This window comes from Eucyclogobius newberryi, unplaced genomic scaffold, assembly GCF_026437365.1.
Source record: "Eucyclogobius newberryi isolate DKJ021-1_F unplaced genomic scaffold, fEucNew1.0.hap1 SCAF_14, whole genome shotgun sequence".
In the NCBI taxonomy this organism is placed as follows: Eukaryota; Metazoa; Chordata; class Actinopteri; order Gobiiformes; family Gobiidae; genus Eucyclogobius; species Eucyclogobius newberryi.
This window is the reverse complement of record NW_027315768.1, coordinates 16,449,822-16,463,597: the sequence shown is the minus strand read 5'-3', so window position 1 is coordinate 16,463,597 and position 13,776 is coordinate 16,449,822. Positions and strand designations below refer to the sequence as shown.

The 13,776-nt window shown below is 41.4% G+C and overlaps 1 protein-coding gene across 2 annotated transcripts in view; it reads left to right on the top strand.

Annotated features, from left to right (window-relative positions):
- igsf3 (immunoglobulin superfamily, member 3) overlaps window positions 1-13,776 on the top strand; it is a 107,454-nt gene that overhangs the window by 81,129 nt on the left and 12,549 nt on the right. The window lies entirely within an intron of this gene.

The following is a 13,776-nucleotide window of genomic DNA, read 5'->3' as shown; positions in this document are numbered from 1 at the left end:
GTGTCATACCATAATCTGGTTATCCATTTTTATACCCACCCAACTATTAAAATACCAATTCCCATTTTTAAAAACATCATTAAGAAATATTGAGTTCCAGACCCTGTTTACATTACTGCAGTGATTTGGTATTACCCAGGCAGTGCTTGATTAGCACAAAATAAGTCCAAATGAAAATGTATGATGATAGCATTCTCTTTGAATTGGCAGCGCTCAGAGGATTTTGCTCTTACTCTAAATGCTCTTAGTCTATGGTTTAAACACTAATTACAGTGTGTGTGTGGAGCCTAGGTTGGAGTCCTCTTAATGGAACAGAGTGAATGGACTGCTAAATATCCCACAGGAAGAGCAACTAAGTGAAAAAGGTGCGGGGAGAGTGAGACGCTGATAGAACAAGTGAGCAGCTCGTCCTTGAACCTCTTCTCTCAGCGGAGGCATTAAACTGTCTGCACCACACAGCCTCATTGGCCTTGTGTGGCCAGCGCATATGCAGACACTGCCCAATTAGAACAAGCACACAAACAACAAACACACACAGGAAGAAGGCACTGGCCCAATTTAGCCTAGCCTGGTCTACCTACAATGTTTGAAAAATCCTCTCCGGCGCCAAGCGTCCTGGCAATACAAAAAGTAAAAGGAATATTTAAAGTTTCAAAGTAGTTTAGCCTTGAGGAGTGGTGGAAATGGGATTTGTGGGAGTGTAAGTAGGAGATTCGGAATTGTGAGTGTGTACAAGAGCAATCTGTTCAGGCGTCAATGATGAGGTTCAATTTGGAGCACAGTTGTAAGGAGACGTTTCCCTCTCTTTCTCTTTGGGCTGCGGGTGTTGTGTCTATATAAGGAGTGGGTAATGGTGCAATGCAAAACCACACTGTGGAAGCTATGAGTCTGTTGAATGGAATTGGTAATGTAAACAATGTCCTTTTGTCAATAAATATACCTTTAGTAGGCTATAGTACTAATTACCATGCTTCACTGATGATGTGTTTTTTCTCCTGAAGGCTTAGTGTGAAATAGGGATGAGAAAGAAGGGAGGACATGCAGCAAACTGTGAGAACTGAGATTCAAACTCGCGCTGCTGTGGCCGGCTGCACATGGTTTAAATGTGCTGTCGCCTTAACCACTCGACCACCAGACAGCACTCACTCTTTATATAATTGTCTTGTGAAATAAAGCCTTCGGGCTAGAAAACCCTTTTAGAAATAATAATAATAATGATAATTGGCATTACCATTTTCAGTGTAATCTTGGTAATAGAGAGAACAGGAAAATTAAAAGGCAACAGTGATAAAAGATAAAGTATGATGCCAAATCTTTAATTACTTTTAATACATTTTATTTAACAAGCAAATCATACACTTCCTGTCCAAATAAGCTTTGTCACTTGGATTCAACCAAGCAAATACAGTAGATACAAGCCTCCTATGATGATCTTTCAGCTGCAACACAGTATTTAAACACAACTGATGCAGTGAGCGTCATGGAACAGATGCCAGTGTGTTTGAGAAGGGGTCAAATCATTGGCATCGAGCAGAGAAAACATCTAAGGACAAGCAGAAACTAATGTACTCCAGATCTGAACCTCAGTGAGAGTGTTTGGGACGAGCTGGAGAAGGCTTTGTGCAGTGGTCACTCTCTCCATCATCAATACAAGATCAACTGGTGAAAAATAATGCAAAACTGGGTGGAAACTGTGCCACAGCCAATGTTTCTGTAATCAAAGCTAAAGGCTGTTCTACGAAATAGAACCTTTCCTCTTTTTCGGTAGCAACTTTTCTTTTTGTATAATTGTGCATACTTTAATTGTTTTATAGAATCCAAAATAAGTTGCCTGAAAATATTTCTGCTTTTTGAAAATGTAGTTTTCACAGTTTCTGCACCAGCTCTTCAGTCTGACTCACCCACTCCCCTAGAAGTGATAGCCCACACTACTTATTTATAACCACCACGCTTCAAAAACCTCCGATTTAGCCTGTAAGTACGTGTTGTAGTTTATAGTGGACTGACGTAGATTGTAAGTGATGCAGTTTTCAATTGACTTTCCGACTTACAGTACATAACAACATTAGGTCTGCATTAGTAACTCGACCGACCTGAAACAAACAGGAAGAGAATCGAGAAACAATCAGCAAAACACAATAAATATCTTTCAACGTGAGGAATGATGAACCTACGGTAAATAAACCACTATAACACTGGCAGCACTCAAAATAATGACGGATTAGCTACAGATTATTACATTACATTATTATATATAGATGGTGCATGGGTTGCTCAGAATTGCAAGGATTTTTTTGGGGCGAGGTATATTTGAATATATATTGACTTCTGAGTGGATATTTGAATTGCAGTGGTCTCACTCTTAACTTAAGCCTGAATAAGACGGTCATATTGAGCCAGACTAGGGTGATCGATTGCTCTTTCAAAGCGAGCCCCAGGAATCTTGTCACATGTATAGCAGAGTTCCTTATTCTCTGCTCATATTGATTCTGAAACGCTGAGATGCAAACAGAAGTAAACAGACACACACAAATGGGCCGGTGCATCAGACTCGCTCCACTGGCCCAGCTCTGACCTTAAACCATCCATGCAGAACACAGAGCATATCCCATGTTCACTCACAACTTATGTGGGAATCGACTTGTCATCTTTAATGCTCATTTGCTTTTCCCGGTGCTCACTGCTTACTTTGTACTTTCTGTTAAGTGGGGAAATGTTTTGGACTCCTTCACGCCGACACACAGAAATGAACAGCCAAGTATCGGTACGAAACGACAAAGATGATTGTTCGTAAAGATCCTAAATTTGACTTTGAAATAAGCGCATAAGTAATTAGGTGAGCTATTAGGAGCGATAGGGCCAAAAAGTGTATATATTGAAGACAAATGTATATCCTGATAACAAGACTATATATTTTGTCAATCTAACAAAAATACATTAAAACATTTAAAGGTATTAGTTGAGGTTTAATTAACAAATGTGAAATGTCTGCAAGCATTATTCACAAAAGTGCATTTTAATTTTTAATTAGCTCTTTTTGTATAGGATATACCAGTACTCACTGTTCCATTTTTAAACCTTTTTTCAAAACGATGATATTATCTAAAGTTAGTATATTGGCCACCTCCACACACAATATGATATGCTACACTTAGCCATACTTTGTGAGATTTATTGAAGTTTGTCTCACTTGCTAAATGTCATTTAAACAAACTGTATTGCTGGTATATTAATTGCTTCACTTAATAAGTAGGCTATAACAATGTTGAGTTTTGTTGCACTACGCAAATATAGTCAATTGGCTGTCAGTCTAGCGCTCAATATGTGCTGTTTTGTTGAATGTGACTCTACTCCGCCTAACGATCATCACCATTCTTTTAATGGCAGCCATATTGTTTACCAACACTAGAAGGCTCCTCACGTCTATCACTTCCTTTTTTCTCCAGCAGCTTCTCTCCATTATAAATCAGTTACCGTGGCGATGCCATCAGTAACCATGACAATCAGTTGACTTCTAAGTTCCGGGCGCTGCCCGTAATAGTGCCATGATTTAGTATGTAAGAGCAGCATCTCCTAGAAGGATCCGTGTGTAATCGTGTCATCTGATTGGCTGTTGAGATATCTGGCTCGGTCTCCTCCACCTCCTCTTGCCTTCATTTCCATGATGATTCATTTGACACAATCATACCTCTCCTCCCCTTGTGATGGTTTTTTCAGCTGTTTTCCTAAATGTTAACCACTTCTGGCTAAATAAACGACTGGCATTTTCCTTGAAGTAGTGGAATAAAGGGGAGAGCGTGTAATGGGGTGTGAGCAAACACCAGATTCATAATTGAGTGACTTTAAATCACACTTCCACAGCTACCTACCTGCTCAATATGTATGAGCTACATCTGCGCTGCCTCGCGTGTGTGTGTGGCCTACTGTACCGTACACATGTGCTCCCCAGCTGGTTTTGTGCATGAATGATCTCGCCACAATGTTTCCCTCTTCACCATACGAGCTTTAAAGTGCTTACTAAACACATACAAAGCCTATTTCAGCCATAGCACAGGGCAACCACTGGTCCATTATACCATCATCTGGAATTCACAACATGGGAGGCTGAGTGCACTGGGATGCTCACGGAATGACGCAGCTCATTAAAAGATTGTTGGGGCTTCAAAAGCAGAGGCATGAAAAGTAGCATCTGAAACAGCCATCCTTGATCCAGCGACGAGGCATCAGCAAAAAGTGGGATGTAGATGAAAGCCGGACCAAATTCAGGCGCAGGATGTGGAATGTGGGACTGGTCAGGGCGAGGATTGGTGAAGGAAGTGATGCGTCGTCTCACCCTGAACCCGCTCTGTAGCCTGCGCGGTGTGTTAGCACTTCACAGCCATGTTCACTCCAGGAGTTAAAGCGAAAAATGTTCACTGCGGCGTGGGTCTATTACATAAGCCAATCGAGGCAACTCGGATTGATTTAGACTTCGACTCAGACAGGTAAAAATTGCACAAACATTTTTTTACAGCACAAATCAAGCACTATTGATTGACACCATTTCAGGCCATTTTGGAGCATTTTCCTGGGGGGCGGGGTGATCCTAATTTGACCTATAAAAGGATTGTTAATATCTCAAAAACTAAAGCGGCATAAACAAAACCTTTTTCTGCAGAAAAAAGCACAAACAATTGACAGTCTTTGTGTTGGAGACAAAATGGACAAAAATCAATAATCAATCAATAGATCAACGCGGGCATGACGTCAGAATATTAATGAGCACTACAAATGTCCCGGATGGACATTCAAGCCCGCTCAGGCCGTCAGGGAAATAACATGGGAAAATGGAAGAACAACAGCGACTACGACAGCTAATCTCACTCAAATTGACGAAAGATGACATCCCAAGAGCGAAGCTGAAACAGCATATAGTAGAGGACCATTCTGAACTAGTTGAAGCGATGTTTACGGTGCAGAGGACGTTGTATTAGCGGAAAGAAGGCTGAACTTGTGAAAAAGTATATCCGGGCTTTCAGCGTCTTCATCTAGACTCTTCGCTCTCTCCTCGGTTTACAACAAGTCCGATTTTTTAAACATTGCGACATGGCATTTGTAAGGGTCTCCTGAATAAAACTGATGTTAATTCTACAGCGTTTGCGGAACACGGTAAACTTATATACGGGGCTGCAGCCGCAGGCAGCGGTGCGTGACAACCTGCGTCCCCGGGGTTTGCTTACTTTCACAGGCAGAGCGCGTCCCCTCCGCCGCTCTCTCCGGGTCTAAATTTCCCGGTAAAGACATGGACACAAGAGTCTTTGACCACTCTCCGGAGAGCGCTGCGGAGGGGACGCGTTCTGCCCGTGAAAGTAAGCAAACCCCGGGGACGCAGGTTGTCACTCACCGCTGCCTGCGGCGTTCTTCCTCGTCTGCTTCGGGACAGTTATGAACCAAACGGCCGTCATTTCAGGTTTATTGGCGTAGCGAGAATCACTTTTACACGTTCCACAGCAGCAGTGTTTGTTGATAACTATCTTTGTGGAACAAATGAGTCGATTCTGGGTCGTAATAATCAGTTTTGACCGTCGCTTTATGAAGTGTTTTCAAGGGGAATTGATGGCCCCGCAGTTTCCATTGTCTGACTTCCGGGTACGAGCTGTTGGCGCAGTGATGCCACATGGCTATTTTTAGCTCGGCCGTGGAGTGCTATCATTTTGCCTTTAGTCACATTTGATTTGATAGGACACACACAAAGGAATTGACCATGTCCTGTAAATGTTATACATGTACTTAAATGAAAGTCAAATGTTGAACAACAAAGTTTATCAGTACACACAGTATCTAACCTCCAGTTCAAAGCCTCCCTCCCTTGTTTCACTCTGGGTTAACAGCCCCAAATGGCTTAGTGAAACTAGGTCCATCATCTCTCACACTCGCACTGCTATGTTCTGGGGGCAAACTGGTGCTGTCTTGAATTACCCTCCACCAGCACCAACCACATACTCATTTACACAAACGTGCGGAGATACCTCCTGGAGCAGAACTCTAATTATGTTCTCCGCTTCAATATTATCCCTCTCCACAGACTTGAGCAAACATACAGTGTTGTATACAGCTGGCTTCATATATTAGATCCGACCTGATTGAGTTTTAGTCTGCAATGTAATAATATAAAACACATGTTCAGGCCAGATCACCGGGGGAAAGCCTGGATCACAACCACACATTTTAATAAATTCATATCATAATCTCTGCACACGTTCACTCCTTCCGTTTACACACACCGAGACACACAAAACTAATTATTCCAAATCTTTCCCTAATGGAACTGGAGTTTAGATTAATGACGGTTGGGGGAATTCAATACGCTTTTTTCTCATCTTTGAAATGTGTGCCTGGCATGAGGATATTACAAAGTTATTGGCTGAGCTACTAAAGATGATGAGCAGAGAGGTGTCCTACTTAGCGGGTTTGTGTTTTTGTACTTTGTTTTCTTGTTCTCGCACACCTACTCCTCTTACTTGGCTGCCTTTCACTTTGCCTGATCAAATGAAATGCTCCAGAAACTTGCCGTGACCTGTTTTGCATGGTTCTGCATTCATGGATTTCAATCAAATGATTTTCTTATGTTATGGACGCCCTAATTGTTTACCATTCGAAATACGTTATGACAAGAGTCCATATTGCACATTACTTAAACCAATTCATATTTATCAAACATAATTTCTCAAATCCAGGATAAGCGTTGCTACAGATGTAGTAGATGGAGATTAGTAGCATCCGCTTCTACATCAGCACAAGGAGCAGATGAGGAGCAGATGAGGAGCAGTGGTGCTAAAATTGGTTTTCTTGGAACATTCAGTTTGAACTTATTTCTTCATTACTGGTATTCATCTATATCTATTGTTCTGGTTTGAGTTGGAGCCAGATTTATTCTTGTAAATGTAGTTGTTTCCATCATAGGGCCAGATTCATCAATCCATTTGCTAAATTTGGCAGAGAGTGACTGATTGAGCATTATTAAATTAGTAGCTTATGCACAAATTAAGTGAAGTCTCTTCTCAGTACAGTTATTATTTTAAAGGTGTGTTGAGAAGACATCCGACAAACATTTAGAAACAGGTTTATATAAACAGGTTTGTACATAGAGCGGATTGTGAACTAGAAGTAACTGTGAGTCTTGGACAGATTAAACCCTTCTCCCTGCAGAATTTGAAAAGTGTTACAGAACAGGACATGAACAAACACCGTAGACCCCTTTTACGTGTGCACCATCCATTTAGCACGCTTGCTAAATCTAGCCCTATATAAAAGCAGCACTTTGTGCCAAAATCAGACTATTGTGCTTGCTGTCTGCCTCTCCTAAAGCACTCCATGCACTCAAAAAACACTTGTCTGTGAAAATCAGCAATGTTCCAATTAAGGCTTATTGAGCGCAAGGAACAATCAGTTTCCATTACCATTAGAATATCTACTTCCTCTTCTCATGCTTCGAAAATGAGGTACCACACTTTTAAGTACTGCTAGTAATTGAATATTCTTCCTTTTCCTCTCGGCCCGTTGTCCTGCTTTGTCTCTGCTGCACACTCACACTTGTCGTAGGTGCCTCTCTAATGCATCCTGGCAGGAGCAGATGGCACACTTGCTTTCTTTCTGTGCCAATGAAGTGTGTGCCACCCAGACGTTATTGATAGCGCTGTGTGTCATTGTGGCGATGGGAGAATCCTGCTTATCAGCTCGGTGAGAGGGGCTGCCCGTCTTCATTAAGGCTCTGTTCTATCTCTCTCCTTCTGCATACCTCCCCTTCTCTCCCCCTCCACCACTCTCTCTCGCTCTCTTCCCCCTCCAGAAGACTCCTAATGTCTTTTTTCCCCTTCACTCTCACTTATCTGCTTCTTGTGATTTTTCAATATTTAATTATCCTCTCCTTGCTTGCTCGTTCCTTATGCTCGCACTCCTCATAATTCTCTCCATTATGTGTTTGGTTTTTGTCTGAATACGTCGTCAGTGTTGTCATTTGTTCTTCATGAATAATAGGGCTTTGGCAGCTGGGCTTGTTTGCCTACAGTGCAGGCTTCATCACCGTGGTATGGGCGCTGACAGGGTTGTAGATCTTCCCTCTGCCCCGTTTTTATATGGAGTTAATATAGTTTGGCTTAGCCCTGAGGCAGAAGCACTTGGACACACTCACCTGCAATGTGTACGGTTTTGTGTGTGCTGTGTACTCTCGGGCAGACGTGGGAAGTAAACTAGATAGATATGCTTAAATAGGGCAATTTCTGTGTATTTTATTTTCCCTAAGCGTATGTATAGAGCGTATGGAGTTGATACATTTCCCAAGCGTTGTAAAAGATGTAATGGTAATGGATAATTGGCAGTAGGACCAATAGATATTGCAGTAGTAATAAAAGGGTCATAGTAGTGCTAGAAGTAGTACCAGTAATACAAGTAGCAGCGATGGAAGTCGTGAGGCGCGTTTCGATTGATCTGCTTTGGATCGGGGTGGACCGTGGTGTATTCACTGATTAAAAGTGAAGTCTACTGGCCCGTCAGAGAGTGCTGGCTCGCTTTAGGTCCCTAGATCTCTTTAACGCAGAGTGATTGTACAAGCGAGAACAAAAACAAAACAAAGTAACCTGGTACAGACAGTGTCAACTCTTTAATATTTCATTAGCAGCAGCTACAACTTCGTTAGCGATTGCCAAACATCTCCGCTCGCGCTCCCCACAGCCTCTTCTCCAGAACGCCAGAGAATGATCGCATCAGGGTATTTTTCCAATCGGCTGGTCCCACAATGTTGGCGTTCCCAGCCCGCCACAGACGTGACTAACCTTTACAAACCTTCTAAATGTTTTTAACAGACTTTTAGCTTTAATTCTTAACACAGTTACTACATTCGTAAGTGCTGGAGTGTGCGTCTACAATTGCACTTGAACACGGGGTCATAACGGGTGATGAATGAAAAGCCTTTGAGGGAGGCACTGAAACAGAAAATAATTTCATAAAAGCTTTTTGATTAATCACGTCTGCTCCTGGACAAGGTCATGCTCTCTCCCTGTGTACCTCCTCCTTCTCAGCAGCCCCTAACAAACTGTCATCTCCAATCCACTCCTCTCCTCATTTCTTCATTCCGTTGCACAGTCCCGCTCACTCTTGTTTCTTTCCTAAGCACTCGAGAGCACACCAGAGCTCCCCGTTTGGTTCTACCTCTGTAATTGAAGTCGTAACTCAGAGCCACTGCCTATGGAGATCTGGGCCTAATACTGGTTAATGCTGGATTCATAGCTCATAGTGGTGCTCAGTCAGAATAAATGTTTTTGAAAACTATTTGAGTTGACGGGTCTAGTCAGAATTGGCAGCATCATAATGTGATCAGTGCTTTTAATCCTGGTTTATAGGTTTGGGGAGAAGTTCTTTTAAGGTGTGCTAATTTTGTCCTCATATGAACGCAAAATGAAAAGACCCAATTTTAATCAAATTACCTGAATCATCTGCTGCTTTTGGTGGGCAGAGAATATTATGAATGTTGTTTGGAAGATATCCAATTTGAATATTGACTCGAGTATATAATTTATAATAACAAAATGCTGAAAAAGGAGATGATTAAAAATGAAAATGGGGGAAAATTGCTTGTTCTAATCTTCCAAACAAGAGTATAAAGTTGTATTTCTACACTCTGGTAACTTCAATCTGAGCTAATACTTTTAAAGACACTTTTCTGTTGGATTGACATAATATTGTCTGAATATAGTCATCAAGATGCAGATATATTCATGTTTTCAGCCGTCATCTACCCCTAATCACTACTCCTAAAAAAGTCCCTTATAATATATATATATCATATTGAAAATGAATGCCTGATGGTGGCTGAAACGTCTTGATTTCAGAAACAATCCTGGCTAGCCTGCCACTTGTAACACATAAATTTGCAGTACGAGTTAGCATTCTGCCATTTGACTATATATGACTGCCTTTGAAACCTTTTTTACTTTATATACTTTGTATCAAATTCACGATTAAAGTACTAATTATGTAAACATGCTGCATATAATGATAAAAGTTGAACATTCTGACAAAACTTTGCACATTTAGTCTGGAGCAGGGGTTTGCTTACATTTCTGTCTCATAAAGGATGTGATTATCACTTCCACACCATATGCATCGTCAGCCTCAGCACGGCCGTTTTCAACACAAGTAAACACATTGTGCCGGCTCTGACTGAGTCCACTGTTCTCTAATGATCTTAATGTGATTTATTCTTATCAGGCGACGCACAGAGATGCACACAGGCCCTATCAGATATATCTCTGTGCCCTCCTATAAGCAGCCTGCTTCTGTCAGGCCATTAATCTGCCAGTATCCCCCTGCTTTGACCCCTGTCTGACCCCTGGCGTGTACATCCTTTCCCTTAGCGCTGCTCACTTCCTCTTCCTGCCTCCTCTCTGCCCGTCAGGACAGTGCGATATGCCAGCTTCACTGGACATGGCCAGATGTACCATTAATGGTGGTTATAACGCCAGTACTCATTTGGAGGAGTGTATGGTAATATGAACAAGTATTACCCATTACAAATACTCTCAACAAACACATCCAAGAGCTGACAAATAATGTTACATTTTCTTCTTTAGAAATAAAATGTGTTTTCCTCTTAATTGTAGAAAACAGTTAATCCAGTTCTAGATTATGGTGATAATATATATATGCATTCTACAGCAACTCTGTTAAAAGAGAGGTTCAGAGAGATTGTCTGTTAATTCTCCGCTGTGCCAGTTCCTGGTCATCACAAGTACATTACACCCTACAACAGACTGGAATACACACGCTTGCAATGTCTTAGGGTTCATGGCTCCGGGTCCCAAGTCCCGTACTGATGCATTAGAACTTTAGCCTCATGCCTTTTTTTAAACTCTCGGGTTGCTTCCCTTTATTCTACAATAAAATGATATAGCCTGCAAATCCAAGTGTCCAAATGTAAATACACAGCCTGTTCTCACAAGAGCTTGTGAGAACTGGAAAATGGATGGATATATATATATGCATTCTACAGCAACTGTGTTAAAACCTCTGAACTCAGTTTATCACTCAGTTCTGAGGTTCAGCTCTAAGGTTCAGCTCTCAGGTTCAGCTCTAAGGTTGAGCTCTGAGGTTCAGCTCTAAGGTTGAGCTCTGAGGTTCAGCTCTAAGGTTGAGCTCTGAGGTTCAGCTCTAAGGTTCAGCTCTCAGGTTCAGCTCTAAGGTTGAGCTCTGAGGTTCAGCTCTAAGGTTCAGCTCTCAGGTTCAGCTCTAAGGTTGAGCTCTGAGGTTCAGCTCTAAGGTTCAGCTCTCAGGTTCAACTCTAAGGTTCATTACAGGAAAAGGAAACCGAACTCGCCACTGTCAATTATGCTCTAAAGTAGAATGTCATTGGAGGCAAGAAGAGACCAGCACTGCCTTATTATCAAGTTTTCCGAACACCAGAAAGTTTTTATCAATTGAGATCTCAGGACGTTTTTAAACTACAGTTGCATAGAGTCAACACATAATTAGGAAAAAAGGCTTTCAGCTCTGTTGGTCCCTCTCTGTGGAACAAAACCCAGAGACTTTTTAAATGTAATTATTTTATGCCATTTTATTAATTTGAAGAACTGGTCAAGATTTTACCCACTATGCAAGTGCATTGTATAAGTGTATCACATTTTGTATGTATAAGTGTGTTTTATGTGTTTGTTTGTTTGTTTGTTTGTTTGTTTAACTTATTATGTTGTGTGAACAGGGCGCTCTTGCAAATGAGACCTTGCTCTAAAGGCAAAAGCTGACTTTGTGTTTACAGTGTTCTGGACTGTGCAACATGCCATGCAGCCTCAATGTCTCGTGCACAGGTCCATAATTAGCTGTTCTAATGATATTGTAAAAGGAGAGGACTGAGGAGCGCTAATGCCCCCTCTGACACAATGGAATCAGAGCTACATCACAGCCATTAGCATAGAAATGAGTCACGGTTTGGCACAGAGTGGACTTCGTCACCGGGGAACCCCTCCTCGTCCACATCCAGCCTGTAGAGATCAGTGTAGAGGTGAGATCTTGTGTTTAAAGCGTCTGGTCTTGACATGTTCAAGGTCTCGATATGGATTAGCCCTCAGGCCGCACTAATGCTAAAGCTAAAGGCGGACCAAGCAGGCATAAGATGTATTGAAGCTGGTAAAGACTTCCTTCTGCGTCCCTCAAATCCCCTCGATGCGTCTACATCTCCAGCACTGCCCCCTCCCTCGCCCGTGTGTCTGATTGAGGAAATATCTGACTTTGCCTCTAGTATTCAGTAGAGCGCGTTGCAGTGTGGATTTTGGATAAGCTCAGATAGTTTGGTGCTCGAGTTAGGTTATTGAAGATGTAAAAGATTAAAGCAATTCTGAAGTTCAATTAAATTCAATTTATTTTTGTAACAGCAGTTGCCTCGATGGGCAACAATCAAACAGAGAAGCAGTTATATTTGGAGTCTGATTATGTAATATATCATGTAATTTGTAGGTTTATTCAATCAACAAAGAATTGATTCATGATTTATTTATTTATTATTGTGTCAGTTTGTCCAGAGCATTAGTCAGCGAACTCTGGGAAATACCTAGTGACTCTTCTCCAGACCCCAAGCCAAATCATGTTCTGGAATACCTAGCTGGGGTACTGACCTATTGTAATGAGCCCCAAAAACACACAAATCCAGCACTTGTATCTGGAAGAACGTGACTTTCCTAAATGATGTCTGTATATTCACTATGATTGAATATTAATTTGCTGTTGAAGCTTGTTTTTTTTTTATTATTACCTCTTATTAAAAGCCATTTAATTGTTTTTATTTTACATTATTTGATTAAAAATTGTGATTGTGATAGATTTTTTTCCCAACCATGATAATAATAATATAATAATAATAATAAATGCCATCAAATGCCCCCAAAAAGTATGCAACGTTTTTCAGTGTTTTTTCTCAGCTTGATATTCATGATAAAAACGGCAGAGTTATTTTGAGAGGCGTGTCGAGGAGTTATAAAGCTGTGTTTCATTCTCTCTCATCTCCTCTCTCTCCACTCCTCCTGTAAGTGGAAGTATTAGGTCTAGACAGGCTGTCAGCTCAGCAGCGCTCTTACAGTATCCTGCCCTATTTTTAAAAAAAAAACGGCCTCACATTTTATCTCCGCCTTATAAATATTCAGCCTTCAGGTACGGGCCTATTAATATTCATGTGGCAGTCAGCTGATTAGAGACGCTGATCACAGGAGCAACAGCAGAGGTGGCGTGGTCCAAACACTCTGTGATGGGGTAAAAAGAGCATGTCCAAGGGGTGCAGATTGTGTTTTGAATCAAAAGACTGCACCCGCGGCTAGCACACAGACATATGAACCCTTTTGATAGCATAAAGTCTAATAGTTTGATTTTTCTGGCTTTTCTGTTTCTTGCTCAGGCTTTGAAGTTTAAAGCCCTAAAATGTGGTTACGTAGAAAGTGAGGTGGAAATAAAAGTTGTTAAAAATACTCCAAATATAGTGCTGCTAGAAGTGTTTCAGGAAATTGTTATGGGAAGCTTGCAAAACCAAATAAATAGTCAGAGAGATTGTCTGTTAATTCTCCGCTGTGCTAGTTCCTGGTCATCACAAGTACATTACACCCTACAACAGACTGGAATACACACGCTTGCAATGTCTTAGGGTTCATGGCTCCGGGTCCCAAGTCCCGTACTGATGCATTAGAACTTTAGCCTCATGCCTTTTTTTAAACTCTCGGGTTGCTTCCCTTTATTCTACAATAAAATGATATAGCCTGCAAA